This window comes from Diceros bicornis, chromosome 6 (genome assembly GCF_020826845.1).
Source record: "Diceros bicornis minor isolate mBicDic1 chromosome 6, mDicBic1.mat.cur, whole genome shotgun sequence".
Lineage (NCBI taxonomy): Eukaryota > Metazoa > Chordata > Mammalia > Perissodactyla > Rhinocerotidae > Diceros > Diceros bicornis.
Window position 1 is genome coordinate 54,026,425 of NC_080745.1, and position 7,055 is coordinate 54,033,479.

At 41.6% G+C, this 7,055-nt stretch overlaps 1 pseudogene; it reads right to left on the reverse strand.

Moving 5' to 3' along the window:
- Nucleotides 1–4,355: 4,355 nt before the first annotated feature.
- Nucleotides 4,356–6,525, reverse strand: LOC131407603 (mediator of RNA polymerase II transcription subunit 6-like; annotated as a pseudogene).
- Between the last annotated feature and the right edge of the window lie 530 nt (nucleotides 6,526–7,055).

The window sequence follows — 7,055 nt, forward strand, 5'->3', positions numbered from 1 at the left end:
TTCTTGGCTACAGTCTTTTGAAACACATGCTCAAGATTGAGGAACTTGCATTGCATTGGTTCAGAAATGTATACAGACGGTGCAGGGCATCTTTACTTAGAGCCAGCCAGATTTCTCGTGCCTTTATGCTCATTTATTCAACATCTATATACCAAGATCCTAGCATGTGCTGGCACCAGGGTGAATACAAGAGACACAATCAGCCTCTGCTGAAGTATTGCTTACAGTATGGTAGGGGAGATAGACAGTACATACATATATTCACATCCTGGGGCATGCTGGGTGGGAAAAGAACAGGGTACTGAGAGAAACAATAACGGTAGATATACTTTAGAAAGGGTGGGGAGGGAGGACCTCTCTGGGAGGGTGAAATTTAAGTTAACATCAAAAGAAGAAGCCAGTAATAGGAAGAAAGGGGTACAGAGATGAGATTTTCAGGCAGAAGAAACAGCAAGTGCAAAGGCTCTGAGGTGAGAAAGCTAAGCATGTCTGAGGAAGCTAATAACACCTGGGATGAGCTGGAGCAAAGTGAGTTAGGATGAGAAAGGCCTGAGATGAGTTTGGAGAGTTAGCCATTGGCCTGGATCACGTAGCACCTTGTAGGCCAAAAAAACAAGCTTAAATTTTATCCAAAGACTGTTGGAAAGCCACTGGAGAGCTTAAAGCATGAGTGTGACATGATCTGTCTTATAGTTTTGGAAGAATACCAGCTGCTCTGCGGAGAATGGATGGGAGCAGGAGTGGAAGCTTTAGAAGGCTCTACCTTATGTCCATGCAAGAGGTGACAGTGGCTTTCCTGGGGGGTGGCAGCAGCTCCTTCCCATCTGTGTTCATTCTGGTCTCCTTCCATGTCTTGCCCTCCCCACTACTATTTCCTAGGGGAAAAGCGCCTTACTTTATTACAAGTGCTTCATGGGGGGACTGGTACTTTAGACTCTCGCCAAGTTCTTTAAGTTAATCATCCCATTTGATTATCTCAATAACCTGTGAGGGAGACAGGGAGCTTAGGACACTGTCCCCATTTGAGAGATAAGGAGGTTCTAGAGGTTTTAGGATGTTCCCAGCAGAGGCACGTTCTTGTACTCCCAGCCCAGGGCTCTCTGCTGCTCCGTGCAACCCATCCTGTTGACCTTTTCCTTCTACACTGTCAATCTGGTTTACAACCTTGTGTTAAAAAATAATTTTCAAAAAGGTAAAAATCTTGACTCTCAGAGAAATGTGAAAGAAACACAAGTCAAAGATTTTATTTAACTCATTAATTAATGAGGGAATCAGTAAGACGTTATGGCCCGCTCAAAAACTAAGAACTGAGGATATTTACAGGCAATTTAATAAAGAAATGTTAGGATAGGATTACTGGGTTAGATATGAACTAGTTAATGTCCAACAGGCCGTATATCTTAGGGGTTATCTGTTCCACCAGACAGAAATTATTTGCATCTCTACCAGATACAAATCTATAAGATAACAGGTAATTTCACTAAGACAGGGACCTTTAGTCAACAGTAAACAATGAGATGAACTAACTACACTCTCCTAGAAAAGGGACCTTGCCCACTTTTTTTTTCCCCTGATTTCTAGGTTTTGGCTATTTTTCTGACACTGTTTCTTAGAGCAGTGATCACCAGGTTTAATGCCTTTACTATGATGTTTGTAGAAAGCCTAGGGAGAGGGGTCAAAATCAGAAAGAAATGGTGAGTAATAGAACCCTACCTCCTCCAGAAAGAGTTGGGATTCACTCATTTATTACATATACATTGAGCCCTGACCGAGGATACGCAGAACCCTGTGTGAGGCTGTGGGAGCACAAAAATCCATACAAAACAGTTCCTACCCTGTAGACCTCACAGTCTAGACAGGGAGACAGACACATAAATGGATACATTTCAATTCATCATGATTAGGGCCAAGTAGAGATGTGGGGATTTTGTGGGCACCAGAGAAGGGAGCAGCACCCGCATAGTGGAAGAGTCAAGGGGGCTTCCCAGAGAAGGTGCGTTTGAGCTGTGTCTTGGAGGATGGGAAAGGGTTGCCAGGTTGAGAAGGGCTGGGACAGGGAAAGCCACTCAGGCAAGACATCAACTACTGACCTGAGAAATAGGAGGATTCATGTAAATAGATTCACCTTTTTGGTTATGACAGATTTTAAGTTTTCTCCTCAATTCTCAGTGTTAGTTGCAGAATTCTAAGACTGTGGGGTAGGGAGGGAAGGGGAGTGGGAAAGGGAAGGAGAAGTTGGAGTCTCTTGGGCAAGGTTGCAAAATTTTCCTTTAAATATTAGGTCAAATTCTCTATAAAAAACCCTATTTAAAACTTTTTGAAAGACTTTGAAGTCCCAGCAAAGCAGGAAGTTAATTAGAGTAGCTTTGATATCTTAGGGTATGTTTTAACAGCTGCTTAAGACAGTTTAAACAATAAGAACTTATGTGGTTTGGGATGCCTCTGTGATAGTTAGCTCTGGCCAGAGTGAAATATCATGGCATCTGAGAGCAACAGCACTTGGCTTTAATTTTAGAAAAAGTTCAAGCCGAAAAGTTCTCTAAAACCCAAGAGAGGAACTTCTAAAGAGGAAGATTGCTCCTAGAGAATGTGTTTGGGGTAAAAGATGAATTGAGTAGGGACAAATGATCTTAACTTGGTTCTTGGAGGAGCACAGGGCATGTCCATTTCTGAATAATTCTCTTAAGGTGGATTTAACCAAGGATATTTGTTGGCAGCTGCCGTTTGTAAAGGGGTCACAATGAGATGGATTAGCATCTGTAAGGAACATTTGAATAACACAAAGGGTGTCCAACCAATTTAAATCTTCTGGAGATTGTCATTGTACTTGAATTAACACCTAATTTGTTTCCCAGTCAACACCTTTAGCCTTCTTAATTATTTCCTCAACACCCTGCCCCTGATTGGATCGTCTCCACGCTGGAGAACAGCACGTTGAGGAATCCTATGATGAGCAATAAGGAGCTGCCTGTGGAGCGGATTTCAAGAGATTCTGGGAAGGCCTGCTCTGGAGGCCCTTTGTGGGTAGCATGTGATGCTGCTGCTGTGGCTGCTGGTGATGAACATGATGGTGGTGCTGGCGGTAGTGGCTGTGATGATGATGATGATATTAGCTAACATTTGGAGAGCTAAGGTTTATATAATAGGCACCCTGCTGAGCATTTTACACCGATTCTCATGTAGTGGGTATTTTACTCTCATTTTATGGATGAGGAAACTGAGGCTCAGAGAGCTTCAGTGGCTTGTCCATTCATCCATCCATCCACTATGTCTTTGGCTTCCATCCAGCTCCCTACCTCCTAGCAATTTATACAATAGTGTATTGCAACCTCTTTCCTCATAAGCAAAAATTAACTAAAAATATAAAAGTGGTTTGTAGAGAGGTACTTTTGATAATGCGCTAATGGCTGCCTGACAGATGACTGTATCATCCCATTCAAGAGACAAATTTATCTTCCAAAAATATTGCCTTGGGAATGTTATGCCAATCTTCCAAGGACTTTCCATTTTCCACAGAATAATGACCAAATTCTTCTGCTTGCACCACACATGCCAGGCCACTTTGCATGTCACCAGGTGGGAAGGGTTTGAGACCTAATTAATTCCTTGCTTGCTACTGCAGCTGGGCATTGGCTTGTGAAGCCTGTTGTTTGTTCCTTAAAAAACTGCCACCACTACATCTTTTCTGGAGAAAGCCTTAGATTTATAAAATAAAATAAAATAAAATAAAATAAAATAAAATAAAATAAAATAAAAGACTGCACAAGACCACGTTATGGCAGTACAGACACTCATACTGAATGGATTGAGAAAAGATTGGCATGGTTCCGTGCACAAAGATAACATTTTTTGAAAGTTCCGTTTTTGGTGTAGTAGCTGCCTGAAGAAGAACTTAAAGACAGTTAGCTCTGTGAGTGGGGTGCATTTGAAAATGAGGAAACTTGATACAATGTCCATGCACAGACAAAAGCCTCTACAATAGTCAACTTTTCTTGATAAACTATTGTCCCCAAACTACTTACAATTTTTTGTAATTTATACGTATTTTTATATATGTATTTACTTCTATATATAGGTACATGAGTGGGTGGGTGGGCTGCCTAAGCCCAGTGCGGGAGGGGTACAAAAGATGCGTAAGGAAAGTTCGGAGAGAAAACATGAAGGGAGTAATCTCCTTTCTTAGAGAACAGGCACTTTCCATACAGAGGACAGGCCTATGACAAGGTGTTCTAGAGCTCTGTGTCTGCCACAAATAGGTGGGAAGTACAAAAAAAGGGAGAAGAGGAGGCATGTCACCTTCTCCTTTGTCCTGCCCTCACTGGCGTCTTGCCTGGTTCTCAGGGAGCCTGTAGTGCTCACTGTCCTGGGATGTTCTTTGCGGTCTTTGTCTCCTCCGTTTTTACAGCTTGTGGTAGGTTCTGACTCCTCCTTTGTCTAGTCAACGGGGATGGTTTTTTTCTCCAGATCTTTGCTGTACAAACTTGGGTGGAAAATTTTGTCCAAGGTCCACATGTTGTCTCTGGAAAATAGAGCTTGTTCTTTCCTTTGTATTTAGGTTTGTCTTTATCTTGTTTTTAGTGGTCCTTGAAGTCCCACCAATAAACTGCAGGTGGGTGATATCGACAGTGTGAATCGCTTTATCAAAAACACTCTGAATTCTGTGCTCTGCAGGAAGCACTCTGGAGTTCATAGCTGATCCCAAGTCTCTTGCCTGAGAGCTCACGCCAGCAGTGACATGTTAGCAATCAGCTAGTGAGATGACTTGGGTAGGAGGCTGCAGCTCTTGCTTACAAAAGCTAAAAATAATAGGCTATTGAGCCTGCAAGAGGATGCTCCACCTTCTTCACTCCAACCATCTCACTTAAGAATTCTAGTGTTTCCAAATTTCTAACAGATATTAATCTTTGGGATTCAGGGATGAGAAATCAGAACTCCCAGGAATTCTTTGGAATTCCCCAGATCCTAAGTTATTCTTAAAATACTTCAACATTCTTCATAATCGTTACTTATTACCATAGATAGCTAAGAAAATGTATTTAATAAATAAGAAACATTAAGCTTAGTATTATTTGCAAAGAGTTGTAGCCTAATGCAAATATTCAAATGCTTGAAAATGCCAGCAAATATTATTGGATGGTATTTGAATAACGTAACATTGGATCTCCAAGCAAGGTTAAAAGCACAACACAGAATCTCATGTTGAAACTGCCAATTTAAGGACTTATTTTACTTCCAAAACTTTCTTTTTGGTCTACTGCTCATAGGATTTTTTATAAAGTATATAAGCATATAAATTTATTAATATAATTTTTTGTTTCAAAAATGACTCACTATTGATAGCAAACAGGACACAAACACACACTTATAACATAGCAACAGCTACAAGCAAGATTGACTGATTGGATCAGGGCAGCTTCCCTGTTCCATGTGCCTGTCCCAGTTCCCTGAAATGTCTGCCTTAACCCTTAGCTGCACGTGTCTGCTGTCCTGCTCTTGCTTTCTACTTGATGTCAGTGACTCCTTCAAACTAGTAATGTCTCTATGTTGATTGCTAGCCTTTAGTTCTCGCAGTGTAATTATAATACTTTCCCCCATTTTCTCAATTTCTTGACCAACTTTTCTTGGGATTTAGGATTCAGAGAAAACATATTAATTTCTAGACATATGCTGCGAAGGAATTCTCTCATGGAAACACTCAAGTGTTCTAATGTTAGTTTCTGTAGTGTGTCCACTTCCTTATTACATGTCCAGTCTTGGAAAAGATCACTCTTTCTGGGAGTAATCCAGCATGCCATCACTGTTCAAAATGGGGATCAAGAAACTATCGACTCAAAAAATCTCCAGTAGCTTATCTTGGATATCCATCACTGCCACAATTCAGTGGTGTTTGTGGGGTCTTCCTCCAGCAAAAGACTACTTTAAAAGATGTAAAAGCTGAACCACAACAGGCAGGGAAAATTCGTAACTGGAATGAGTCAGCATATAGCATTCATCTCGAGCCCTGTGAGTCTTTGATGAAAATGGCTGCACTGGGCCATGTTGAAGACCTAGATGTTGTTAGCTCATTTTTCTCATGGAGTATAGGATAAAGGTTAGTAAAGAGTAAGAGAGTCAGATCACCTGAGTTGAAATCCTGGTACTTAGTACTTGTGAGACACTGAACAAATTACTTAACTTGTCTAGACCTCAGTTTTTTTGTCTGTATTGACCTCACAGAGTGGGTGTGATGAAATAACGCATGTTACAGTGCCCTGGCACATGCTAACTATGAACTGAGAAGAACCTGCTCTTACATTTTTTCTTCTAGAAAAGAGCACATGGGATTACTGAGCATGCATCTTACCAGGACTTTCATGCATTATTCAGAGGTCTAGGTGACAGGCTGTGCTGGTTGTGGTTCGGTGCCCTGCCGTCTGTCTTGGATTGTAAATTTCTAAAACAGCGTTGCTATGCTCAGGCTGAGGCCCTCAAACTAAACCCAAAAAATGGTTCCAGGAAAGGACCTTACATCTGGTGACTCTTCATCTTGACATACCATGGAGCTTCAAGGGGCGGCTTTGGACTTCAGCATTGTTATGAATGCACAGGCAAGGTGTGGGCAGCCTTGAGACCAGCTGCAGAGCAGTGCAGACTCCCCAGCCTAGGGCAGGCCTCTGAGGTGCTCTCCCCATGCTCCCCTGCACATTTTAGGCTGCGGGTGCAGGTTTTGTAAGAGAAAGGGCCACCTGGGAAGAGTTTGTCTTTCTGAATCTATCTCAAAAAAATATAGGAATTCTCAGATATGGTCGCATAATCTGACGTCAGAGCCCCCTGAGTAGCTTTGCTATATATGGGACAGTCAGCAAACAGCTTGCACTGGGTTATGGTAGAAGATTCTAGGTTAAGAGTATTAGTGCGGACTTGAGCACATTTAAATTTAAAAACCACTTTGTTCTTTTACTAGCTATGTGACTTTGGATGAGTTGCTTATTGTCTCTCATGTTCTGTTCCCTTGGTTATAAAATGGGGATAATAATTGTGCCTACCTCATAAGGTTATCTTGTGGATTGAATAAA